This window comes from Halichoerus grypus, chromosome 7 (assembly GCF_964656455.1).
Source record: "Halichoerus grypus chromosome 7, mHalGry1.hap1.1, whole genome shotgun sequence".
Classification (NCBI taxonomy): Eukaryota; Metazoa; Chordata; class Mammalia; order Carnivora; family Phocidae; genus Halichoerus; species Halichoerus grypus.
In genome coordinates this window covers 57,103,017-57,116,266 of record NC_135718.1, presented here as the reverse complement: position 1 = coordinate 57,116,266, position 13,250 = coordinate 57,103,017, and the positions used below count along the sequence as shown (strand labels likewise).

The following is a 13,250-nucleotide window of genomic DNA, read 5'->3' as shown; positions in this document are numbered from 1 at the left end:
ATAGATAAAAAGGGAAAAGAGGAGGCCAGGAAAACACAACTCAGAATCCATGAAAATAGAATCAGAGAAATAAGTGACACCAAGAGGCCAATGTCAGAATAATTGGAATCCCGGAGGGAGTGGAGAGAGAGAGAGGGCTAGAAGATGTATTTGAGCAAATCGTAGCTGAGAACTTCCCTAATCTGGGGAATGAAACAAACATTCGAGTCCTAGAGGCAGAGAGGACCCCTCCTAAGATCAAGGAAAACAGGCCAACACCCCGGCATGTAATAGTAAAACTTGCAAATCTTAGAACCAAGGAAACCATCTTAAGGGCAGTTAGGGGGAAGAGATTCCTTACGTACAGAGGGAGGAACATCAGAATAACGTCAGACCTATCCACAGAGACCTGGCAAGCCAGAAAGGCCTGGCAAGACATATTCAGGGTACTAAATGAGAAGAACATGCAGCCAAGAATACTTTATCCAGCAAGGCTTTCATTTAGAATGGACGGAGAGATGCAGAGCTTCCATGACCAGCAGAAGTTGAAAGAATATGTGACCACTAAGCCGGCCCTGCAAGAAATATTAAGGGGGGTTCTATAAAAGGAGAAAGACCCCAAGAGTGATCTACAACAGAAATTTACAGGGACAATCTATAAAAACAACGTCTTCACAGGCAACATGATGACAATTAATTCATATCTTTCAATAATCACTCTCAACATGAATGGCCTAAACGCTCCCATAAAACGGCACAGGGTTGCAGATTGGATAAAAAGACAGGACCCATCCATATGCTGTCTACAAGAGACTCATTTTGAACCTAAAGATACATCCAGACTGAAAGTGAAGGGATGGAGATCTATCTTCCATGCCAGCGGACCTCAAAAGAAAGCTGGGGTAGCAATTCTTATATCAGACAAATTAGATTTTAAACTAAAGTCTGTAATAAGAGACACAGAAGGACACTATATCATTCTTAAAGGGTCTATCCAACAAGAAGATCTAAAAATTGTAAATATCTATGCCCCCAACATGGGAGCAGCCATCTACATAAGCCAACTGTTAACCAAAATAAAGAGTCATATTGATAACAATACGTTAATTGTAGGAGACCTCAATACTCCACTCTGAGCAATGGACAGATCATCGAAGCAGAAATTCAACAAGGAAACAAGAGCTTTGAATGATACATTGGACCAGATGGACCTCACAGATATTTACAGAACATTCCACCCTAAAACAACAGAATACTCATTCTTCTCAAGTGCACATGGAACTTTCTCCAGAATAGACCATATACTGGGTCACAAATCAGGTCTCAACCGATACCAAAAGATTGAGATTATTCCCTGCATATTCTCAGACCATAATGCTCTAAAACTGGAACTCAATCACAAGAAAAAATTTGGCAGAAATTCAAACACTTGGAAGCTAAAGACCACTCTGCTCAAGAATGTTTGGGTCAACCAAGAAATCAAAGAAGAACTTAAACAATTCATGGAAATCAATGAGAACGAAAACACATCGGTCCAAAACCTATGGGATACTGCAAAGGCGGTCCTAAGGGGGAAATACATAGCCATCCAAGCCTCACTCAAAAAAATAGAAAAATCCCGAATTCACCAACTAACTCTACACCTTAAAGAACTAGAGAAAAAGCAACAAACGATGCCTAAGCCACGCATTAGAAGAGAAATAATTAAAATTAGAGCAGAAATCAATGAATTAGAAACCAGAAACACAGTAGATCAGATCAACGAAACTAGAAGTTGGTTCTTTGAAAGAATTAATAAGATTGATAAACCACTGGCCAGACTTATCCAAAAGAAGAGAGAAAGGACCCAAATTAATAAAATTATGAATGAAAGGGGAGATATCACGACTAACACCAAGGAAATAGAAACAATTATTAGAAATTATTATCAACAACTATATGCCAATAAACTGAGCAATCTGGATGAAATGGAGGCCTTCCTGGAAACCTATAAGCTGCCAAGACTGAAACAGGAAGAAATTGACAACCTGAATAGGCCAATAACCAGTAACGAGATTGAAGCAGTGATCAAAAACCTCCCAAAAAACAAGAGTCCAGGGCCTGATGGATTCCCTGGGGAATTCTACCAAACATTCAAAGAAGAAATAATACCTATTCTACTGAAGATGTTTCAAAAAATAGAAACAGAAGGAAAACTTCCAAACTCATTCTATGAGGCCAGCATTACCTTAATCCCCAAACCAGGCAAAGACCCCATCAAAAAGAAGAATTTCAGACTGATATCCCTGATGAATATGGATTCCAAAATCCTCCACAAAATCCTAGCTAATAGGATCCAACAATACATTAAAAGGATCATCCACCATGACCAAGTGGGATTTATCCCTGGGATGCAAGGGTGGTTCAACATTTGCAAATCAATCAATGTGATAGAACACATTAATAAGAGGAGGGAGAAGAACCATATGGTCCTCTCAATTGATGCAGAAAAAGCATTTGACAAAATACAACATCCTTTCCTGATTAAAACTCTCCAGAGTATAGGGATAGAGGGAACATTCCTCAAGCTCATAAAATCCATCTATGAAAAACCCACAGCGAATATCATCCTCAATGGGGAAAAGCTGAGAGCCTTTCCCTTAAGATCAGGAACACGTCAAGGGTGCCCACTCTCACCACTGTTGTTCAACGTACTACTAGAAGTCCTAGCAACAGCAATCAGACAACAAAAAGAAATAAAAGGTATTCAAATTGGCAAAGAAGAAGTCAAACTCTCTCTTTTCGCAGATGACATGATACTTTATGTGGAAAAACCAAAAGACTCCACCCCCAAATTACTAGAACTCATCCAGCAATTCAGTAATGTGGCAGGATACAAAATCAATGCACAGAAATCAGTTGCTTTCTTATACACTAACAACGCAACTGTAGAAAGAGAAATTAGAGAAATGATTCCATTTACAATAGCACCAAAAACCATAAGATACCTCGGAATAAACCTAACCAAAGAGGTAAAGGATCTATACTCTAGGAACTACAAAACACTCATGAAAGAAATTGAAGAAGACACAAAAAGATGGAAAAATATTCCATGCTCATGGATCGGAAGAATAAACATTGTTAAAATGTCTATGCTACCCAAAGCAATCTATACCTTCAATGCCATCCCGATCAAAATTCCAATGACATTTTTCAAAGTGCTGGAACAAACAATCCTAAAATTTGTATGGAATCAGAAAAGACCACGAATCGCCAAGGAGATGTTGAAAAAGAAAAACAAAGCTGGGGGCATCACGTTGCCCGATTTCAAGCTATATTACAAAGCAGTGATCACCAAGACAGCATGGTACTGGCACAAAAATAGACATACAGACCAATGGAACAGAATAGAGAACCCAGATATGGACCCTCAACTCTATGGTCAACTAATCTTTGACAAAGCAGGAAAAAACATGCAATGGAAAAAAGACAGTCTCTTCAATAAATGGTGCTGGGAAAATTGGACAGCCACATGCAGAAGAATGAAACTCGACCATTCTCTAACACTATTCACAAAGATAAACTCAAAGTGGATGAAAGACCTCAATGTGAGACAGGAATCCATCAAAATCCTAGAGGAGAACATAGGCAGTAACTTCTTTGACATCGCCCACGGCAACTTCTTTCAAGATACATCTCCAAAAGCTAGTGAAACAAAAGCAAAAATGAACTTTTGGGACTTCATCAAGATAAAAAGCTTCTGCACAGCAAAGGAAACAGTCAACAAAACAAAGAGGCAACCCACAGAATGGGAGAAGATATTTGCAAATGACACTACAGATAAAGGGCTGGTATCCAAAATCTATAAAGACCTTTTCAAACTCAACACCCAAAAAACAAATAATCAAGTCAAAAAGTGGGCAGAAGAGATGAAAAGACACTTCTCTGAAGAAGGCATACAAATGGCTAACAGACACATGAAAAAATGTTCATCATCATTAGCCATCAGGGAAATCCAAATCAAAACCACACTGAGATACCACCTTACACCAGTTAGAATGGCAAAAATGGACAGGGAAAGAAACAACAAATGTTGGAGAGGTTGTGGAGAAAGGGGAACCCTCTTACACTGTTGGTGGGAATGCAAGTTGGTACAGCCACTTTGGAAAACAGTGTGGAGGTTCCTCAAAAATTTAAAAATAGAGCTACCCTATGACCCAGCAATTGCACTCCTGGGTATTTACCCCAAAGACACAGATGTAGTGAGAAGAAGGGCCATATGCACCCCAGTGTTCATAGCAGCAATGTCCGCAATAGCCAAACTGTGGAAAGAGCCGAGATGCCCTTCAACAGATGAATGGATAAAGAAGATGTGGTCCATATATACAATGGAATATTACTCAGCCATCAGAAAAGATGAATACCCAACTTTTACATCAACATGGATGGGACTGGAGGAGATTATGCTAAGTGAAATAAGTCAAGCAGAGAAAGTCAATTATCATATGGTTTCACTTATTTGTGGAACATAAGGAATAACATGGAGGACATTAGGAGAAGGAAGGTAAAAATGGGCGGGGGGAATTGGAGGGAGAGATGAACCATGAGAGACTATGGACCTGAGAAACAAACAGGGTTTTAGAGGGGAGGGGGAGGGGGGATTGGTTAGCCCGGTGATGGGTATTAAGGAGGGCACGTACTGCATGGAGCACTGGGTGTTATACGAAAACAATGGATCGTGGATCACTACATCAAAAACTAATGATGTACTGTATGGTGACTAACATAACATAATAAAATTAAAAACTACAAAAAAAAATAAAAATAAAAGAACTAAACCGTCAAAAAAAAAAAAACACTGATGAGAGAAACTGAGGACAACACAAAGAAATGGAAAGACATTCCATGTTCATGGATTGGAAGAACAAATATCACATCACATTGCATCACAATTCCAGACTTCAAGTTATATTACAAAGGTGCAGTGATCAAAACAGTATGGTACTGGCACAAAAACAGACACACAAATCAATAGAACAGAATAGAAAATCCAGAAATAAACCCACAATTAAATGGTCAATTAATCTTCAACAAAGCAGGAAAGACTATCCAATGGGAAAAAGATAGTCTCTTCAACAAATGGTGTTGGAAAAACCAAACAGCTACATGCAAAAGAATGAAACTGGACCACTTTCTTATACCAAACACAAAATAAACTCAAAATGGATTAAAGACCTAAATGTGAGACCTGAAACCATAAAAATCATAGAAGAGAGCAGAGGCAGTAGTTCTCTGACATTGGGCATAGCAACTTTTTTCTAGATAGGTTCCCTGAGGCAAGGGAAACAAAAGCAAAATAAACTATTGGGACTACATCAAAATAAAAAGCTTCTGCAGAGCAAAGGAAACAATCAACAAAACTGAAAGGCAACCTATGGAATGGGAGAAGATATTTACAAATGACATATCTGATAAAGAGTTAGTATCCAGAGGTGCCTGAGTGGCTCAGTTGTTAAGCGTCTGCCTTCGGCTCAGGTCATGATCCCAGGGTCCTGGGATCAAGCCCCAGCTCAGCAGGAAGCCTGCTTCCCCCTCTCCCACTCTCCCTGCTTGTGTTCCTGTTCTTGCTATCTCTCTCTGTGTCAAATAAACAAAATCTTTAAAAAAAAAGAGTTAGTATCCAATCTTTATATACTTATAAAGAACTTATAAAACCAAATATATATACTTATATATTTGGTTATATATTTAGTTAGTATCCAGTCTTTATATATTTGTAAAGAACTTATAAAACCAAATACCCAAAAAACAAATAATCCAATTAGAAATGGGCAGGAGACATAAACAGACATTTCTCCAAAGAAGACATCCAGCATTCTCCAAAGAAGACATCCAGATGGCCAACAGACACGTGAAAAGTGATGCTCATCATTGCTTATCATCAGGGAAAGGCAAATCGAAACTACAATGAGATATGACCTCACACCTGCCAGAATAGCTAAAATCAAAGGCACAAGAAACAACAGGTGTTGCCAAGGATGTGGAGAAAAAGAAATCCTCTTACACTGTTGGTGGGAATGCAAACTGGGGCAGCTACTCTGGAAAACAGTGGAGATTCCTCAAAATGTTTAAAATAGACCTACCCTACAATCCAGCAATCACACTACTGGTATTTACCCAAAGAATATAAAAACACTCATTCAAATGGATACATGCACCTCTATGTTAGTAGCAGCATTATTTACAATAGCCAAATTACAGAAGCAGCCCAAGTGTCCATCAATTGATGAATGAATAAAGAAGATGTGGTGTATATATATATATATATTTTTTTTTTAAAGATTTTATTTATTTATTTGAGAGAGAGAGAGAGAATGAGAGAGAGAACACGAGAGGAGGGAGGGTCAGAGGGAGAAGCAGGTTCCCCGCTGAGCAGGGAGCCCGATGCGGGGCTCGATCCTGGGACTCGAGGATCATGACCTGAGCCGAAGGCAGTCGCTTAAGCATCTGAGCCACCCAGGCGCCCCTATATATATTTTTTAAAACACTTACTTGAGAAAGAGCACACGCTCATGTGTGATAGTGCACGGGGGGAGGGGGAAAGGAAGAGAGAGAATCCCAAGCAGACTCCACACTGAGCATGGAGCCCAACACACAGCTCGATCCCATGACCTGAGCTGAAATCAACAGATACTCAACTGACTGAGCCACCCAGGTGCCCCAAGAAGATGTGGTACATAAATACAATGGAATGTTATTCAGCCATAAAAAAATGAAATCTTGCCATTTTTAATGACATGGATGGGGCTAGAGAGTATTATGCTAAAGGAAATAAGTCACTCATAGAAAAACAAATACCATATGATTTCACTCATATCTGTAATTTAAGAAACAAAACAAATAAGCAAAGGGGGGAAACAGAGAGAGAGAGAGAGAAACCAAGAAATAGACTCTTAACTAGAGAGAACAAACTGACGGTTACCAGAGGGAAATTGGGTGGGGGATGGGTATAATAGTTGATGCGTATTAAGGAGTGCCCTTGTCATGATGAGCACTGGGTGATTAAAATAAAAACTTAAAAAAAAATGATTAATGTGGTGTGCCTGGGTGGCTCAGTCGTTAAGCATCTGCCTTCAGCTCAGGTCATGATCCCAGGGTCCTGGGATCGAGCCTGACATCAGGCTCCCTGCTCGGCAGGAAGCCTGCTTCTCCCTCTCCCACTCCCCCTGCTTGTGTTCCCTCTCTCGCTGTGTGTCCCTCTCTCTCTGTCAAATAAATAAAATCTTTTTAAAAAATTAAAAATTAAATTAAATTTAAAAATGATTAATGTATCAAATTTATTGCATAAAGTATAAAATAATTTTTTAAAATCTTGATGCCACCAATAAAGTTCTATTCTAATAAAAAAAAGAAAAAGAAAAGAAGATTCGTTTGTCTTAATTCTATTTCTTAATTCTTAATTGGCATGGCATTATGGGACCAATTAGATAGGAAAATCCTATAAATAAGTTGCTCTAGTGCTGAGTAGGATATATCTCCAGTCTTCCTCAAACATATATGTTTAATATATTTCCATCACTTTTCATGATGCCTGTAACTTACCAGCTAAACCTTCATTAGGGTTTTGTTGCCAACAACTTAGTAAATTTTTTGGCCAACTTGAACTAAGTTCTCCTACATATGTTGTCTAAAATGGATAGCTACAGTAATTCTGTAATCAGTACAGAATTAAATTTAAGAACCTTGAATGGTGGCTAAGCCTCTAAAATTCTGCAGTTGTTGTCAACTCTATTTCTTTCAAATGAGGTACAAAAGCACATAAGGCAGCTAAGGTAAAATTTCCAGACTCTGATCAGCTCTCATTGATTACTATGTATGGGTTTTGTGTGCGATGTCCATAAAAATACAATTGTGTAACAGAAAGAACAGGGATTTAGAGAGGATCTGATTGGCCCAGCTTGAGTTACATGGTAGGCAGGATTCTAAGATGGTTCCCAAGAAACCTGCCCCAGTTATATGTACAGACCCTATATAATCCCCCTTACTTGAGCTGGATTTGTGAACATGATGCAATAGTCACTTCTGCAATTACATTATATTACATAAAACTCCACTGTAGTAAACTAGAGAGTAACTCTTCTGGTGGCCTTAAAGAACCAACCTACAACCAACTATCATGTTGTTGAGAGGGCCACATGACAAGATACAACCTCTAGCAGCTGAGAGTGATCCTCCACTGACAGGCAACAAGTCCTACAACCACAGGAGCTGAATTCTGCCAACAACTAGTGATCTTGGAAGAGGACCCCAAGTCTTAGATAAGATCAAAGTCCCAGTCACCGCCTTGAGATCTGGTCAGACCCTGAGGAGAGGACCCAGCCAACCCACAACCACACCCATGACCATATTCCTGACACACAGAAACTGTGAGATAATAAATTCATGTTGTTTTAAGTCACTAAACTTGTTGTAATTTGTTATGCAGCAACAAAAAAACAATATAAGTCACATGCCTACCCCTTGACCAGAAGACAGTGGTATACCTTGATTAACAGCTGAAGTAAGGCTGCATCCAATGGAGGAGGAGTGGTCCTCTTTAAGCACAACTGAAGTGTCACCATTAGTTCAAAGGATGGATACTGGAATAAAAAAAATTTAAAAACTCACCAGCCACAATATATTCAGTATCTGACATCTCATAGGCCTTCAAATTTCAACTCAGAACTCTCCCCTACTCAGTAAACTCCGTCTACTGCCATACACACTTCCTGATCTACACGCCACTGGACCAGAGACTAACAAAGAATACATGAAGGCATCAAAATCTAGTAAGAACAGGGGTGCCTGGGTGGCTCAGTCGGTTAAGCGGCTGCCTTCGGCTCAGGTCATGATCCTGGGGTCCTGGGATAGAGCCCCGCATCCGGCTCCCTGCTCTCTGCTGAGCCTGCTTCTCCCTCTCCCTCTGCCTGCCACTCTGCCTATTTGTGCTCTCTATCTATCTGTCAAATAAATAAATAAAATCTTAAAAAAAAAAATCTAGTAAGAACACTGGGCTAACATAACAAATTATAGTCTTGGGGCGCCTGGGTGGCTCAGCCGTTAAGCGTCTCCCTCGGCTCAGGTCATGATCCCAGGGTCCTGGAATCGAGCCCCTCCTGCCTGCTTCTCTCTCTCTCTCCCACTCCCCCCTGCTTGTGTTCCTGCTCTCACTATCTCTCTCTCTCTGTCAAACAAATAAATAAAATCTTTAAAAAAAAACAAATCACAGTCTTGAATCTTCCACTAATTAGCTACATGACCTTGGGCAAGCCATTCATGGGCCACAGTTTCCTGTCTGTAAAAAAAAAGGGATTAGACTAGCTTTAATGTGTCTTCCAACATTAAAACTATGATTTTTTTAATTCAAAAAACAAAACCCCCAAAATAATTCAAAATAAATTTTGATTGCTGTAAAAAGAACCCATCTGCTCCTAAACACATGGCCCATCCCCCTCAATATTCTGCCTCTGAAAGTGGCATCAAGAAAGGTTTTTAAGGGTGCCTGGGTGGCTCAGTCAGTTAAGCATCTGCTTTCGGCTCAGGTCAGGATCCCAGAAGCAGGGAGCCTGCTTCTCCCTCTGCTGCTCCCCCTGCTTGTGTTCTCTCTCTCAAATAAATAAATAAAATATCTTTAAAAAAAAAAAAAAAAGATTTTTAGAGAAAGCCACAGATATTTGCCTTCCACACCAAATTAGCTTGATAAAAACTACCACATAAAAGAATCTGGGGTTAGTACAAAGGAGGAGGCAATCAGAATCACCAGGGGACCTTTACAGAGTTTTAAAAATGTCCATGGTTGAAAATCAATGTTTTATGATGTTACTGTCATGAATCATAATACATTTATGTTATAATTATGTTGGAAACATGTATTTTGCTTCTTTTCCCTTAGCTGCCACTCATTGCATTAAATGGCAACGCTAAAAACTAAGGTTGCATCTGAAAGAATTCATTTGTAAACTCACACTTTTTGAAAACCTATAATAATTTTGATCTCTTGGCTCATTTTCGTAATATGATAAATCAGGAAAAAGGCAATTTCATTTTCTGAAAAGCCTACATTAACTCAAATAAGCTGAAAATAAAACATTAATGTAGTTATTTCACTTCTGAAATTTTGCAAAGAAATTTTAATCACATTTGTTCTCACCAAATACACGTTAACTTTGTAATAGATTCTTTTCCTTTGCAGTCTTCCCTCTCCCTCAAAATTAAATCAAAAAATGAGCACAAAACCTTCTGGATAGATTTTTTGGTTAAACTATTTTCACCATTATCAATTCCCATTACTGTCAAGCTTTTAAGCAAGTGAGGAGAATTCCTAAGAGGGGAAGGGAAAGTTAAGAGAAAGAGCTTTCAGTAAATATTACCATTTAACTGCATTTAACTTTAAAAAGACTTCCAAATCAAGGTACGACTAATGAAGTAAGATTAAATGATAGGTTATCTCACAGCACATGTAGAATATTAAGAACAAGAATAAAGGACAGAAATTTATTTCTTCTTAGATAGTCTCTATTGGAAAAGTGCCAAATAAAGTTCACATATATGATAAAATTTATGCCTGAGATTGTCGGGAATAACTTTGGTCCCATGTAGTATTCAGACAGAAACTGGGACCATTCCTGCAGCTTTGCCAAATTAAAAACAAAGATAAAAATTATAAAAACAATTTCAAACCAGATAAAAATTCTTATAATTCTTAAGTATTTTGTTCCCCTTCTTTAATTAAATCGGTTTAGACACAGCACCATAATTTAGTTAAAAGAAAATGGTACCGAAAAGTCTCAAGAAAATTCACACATAAAGTGAGGTCACTCAACATCCGGGTTTCCAAAAGACAAGGATTTGCCTTCCTGTAACACTATGAGATAGATGGTGAAGCTTCCTTCCAGGAACACTTTTAGAATTTTAAATTTAAAAAAGAAATTTAGAAATTTAATAAAAGGTTGCCTTTGTTGTTGTTGTTACCAAATCGTGCATCAACAGATAGCACCGGCTGCTGGGCGCAGCGGCGGGGTCGGGGGGGGGGGGGGGGGCGCCGCCTCCACGTGCGAGGGCAAGAGGCTGCGCGTGCACCCAGGAGTCGGCAGCGCCAAGCCACGGCCGGTCCCGGGCCTCTGTTCCCTGAGGTAGGCGGCAGAGTACCGACCGACCTACCCGGTTCTGAGAGCTTTAACAAAGCAACTCAAAAAGTAAAAAAAAAAGGACCCAGCGCTGAAGGGAGGAAATTAATGATACTTAAAGGTAGAAAGCAGACCTAATGCGCAGAACTTGGTTCTCAAACCACGTCCAATGCTCAACACTTGAGAGAGCAGAGACCACACTTGGGGCCCGATTTCTTCCAGCAGGGACCCTTGGGGGAAGAATGAGAGAGGACTGCTTGAGCAGAAGCTCGGGGCAGGCGAGGCCACAGACGGCGACCCGACTCCTCACGCCTCCCTCCATTATGCACAAAGAGGAGGGCTCAGCAAGACGCGGTCAACGCGGGAACGCAGCCGAAGACGCACACTCCCGCAGAAATGCGGAAATTTCCCAGAGCGCAGGCCTGCAGCACTAAATGAGATAGGTCTTTGTTTCACAGCTATCTCGATTACCTAATGAGGAAGTGGGAGGGCAAAAACATGGTCAGCGACCAGAAGCCAAGCAACTTTGTGATTTTCGGAGCTCAGCGAAGGGAAGGGTTTCCCAGACCTTCTGCTTAAGGGAGTTTACTTAAACTACTTAAGGGGGTTTCTCTTATTTCTCCGTTTCCACGATACAGTTCACACAATTTGAGCGGTCAACTTCTGACGCTTTCTGAACCGAGCTGGGAAGGTTGTAGGCTCCGCCTTTTAGTGGGCATAGCGCGCGTGCGCGCAGTTATTGCACTAAAGTGTCTCCGCGTTTCTCTCGCCGCCGTGGCAGCGATGGCCGAGTGGTTAAGGCGTTGGACTTGAAATCCAATGGGGTCTCCCCGCGCAGGTTCGAACCCTGCTCGCTGCGGAAGCAGGTGGCTTCACTTTTCCTCTTCTAATATATGCCATTACATGAGAATCGTTAACTCTAACTGCTGCATTTCCTTTCCTAGTAGCCAAATGGCTCTCCTACAGAGAAGTTTAATGTGTTAAAGAAAAACCAATAAATGTCAGCGCTGCAAATGTAACTATGTTTACGCTAAAGGGAAAAATCGTCCTTTGTCCTTACCGGCAAGGTAGCAGTTTTAGAATCTTGTTCCACAATGTGAAGAAAAGTTTGCAAAATAAAAATAAGGTAAATATTGGCGCAAGTTTTTGGGCTATCACAGCCCAAACAAGCTATCATATTAAAACTGATGGTGGGTGGAGGGATGGGTTAAATAGGTGATGAGCACAGTACACCTGAAACTGGTATAACTCTGTATGTTGACTATACTGGAATTAAAAAACTTAAAAAAAAAAAAAAACTGATGGCAAAGTTAATGCTGTTACTTCTTCAATCCCAGAATCACCTTCGACAGTTCCCCCACTGCATGAAATGGGAAACAAGAATGTTTAAAAGTTTGACTTCTATACCATGATAGATACGTCTACAGAATGGAACACTGCATGTAGCCACTAAAGTGATAGTGATGACTTGAAAAGGCCTTCTCAGTTTTGCCAAATGCAAAATGCTGGACAGATTGGAAAACAATAGATATTATAATCACATTTTTGTTAAACTATTTATAGAGTCATTTTGTGGCAAGAATGGGAGAAAACGACTAAATAGGGGCTGCAAAGAAATAATCAAAATGTTAGCACTAATTATTATCTCTGGGTAGTGGAATTTGGGAGGATTTTAATATTTTTAACAGACAGTTTATTGCTTAACTGAGTTTTCTAAAATTTGTATATTGACCCAGTATTTTTTTTTTATTTTTTTAATAATAAAAGAATATTGTGCGGTTAGCCTTTGAGACTGTACACATCCCCTTTCTGCCCCCTTTCACCTATTTTCACAATCTCCCTCCCACTCCATGCTTTCCAGGTGCTCTTACGGAGTTCCCTAACACTTCAATGCTGGCTAGTTTTCTGTGGTTCCTGAAGTAGATTCCACCCACATAGCCCCCATCCCATTTGAGTAGTGGCTGAACATACTTACCACATTCACATCTTCAATCCATCCTCTCTGCCCAATCCTACCTCTTCTGCCCCCACTGGAGTCACTTTTAAATGGTCGTATTGGTTTCCTAGTTGGTCTCCTTTCCTCTCTCAGTCAGGATCACATTCAGCTGCAAATAACAGAAAATCCAA

The 13,250-nt window shown here is 39.9% G+C and overlaps 1 protein-coding gene and 1 non-coding gene across 2 annotated transcripts in view; one reads left to right on the top strand and one right to left on the bottom strand.

Moving 5' to 3' along the window:
* The window catches only part of CTNNA3 (catenin alpha 3), a 1,800,030-nt gene extending 1,788,551 nt beyond the window's left edge, over nt 1-11,479 (bottom strand). Inside the window, exons 1-2 of the mRNA XM_078077659.1 lie at nt 11,258-11,479; nt 8,476-8,597 (exon numbers count right to left, since the gene is read on the bottom strand). The gene's annotated coding sequence lies outside the window, so the exon portion shown is untranslated. The remainder of the gene's footprint in view (nt 1-8,475; nt 8,598-11,257) is intronic.
* Nucleotides 11,480-11,900: 421 nt separating this feature from the next.
* On the top strand, nt 11,901-11,982 carry TRNAS-UGA (transfer RNA serine (anticodon UGA)). Its single transcript has one exon. It is a non-coding gene; the product is annotated as a tRNA-Ser (tRNA).
* The last annotated feature ends 1,268 nt before the right edge of the window (nt 11,983-13,250 follow it).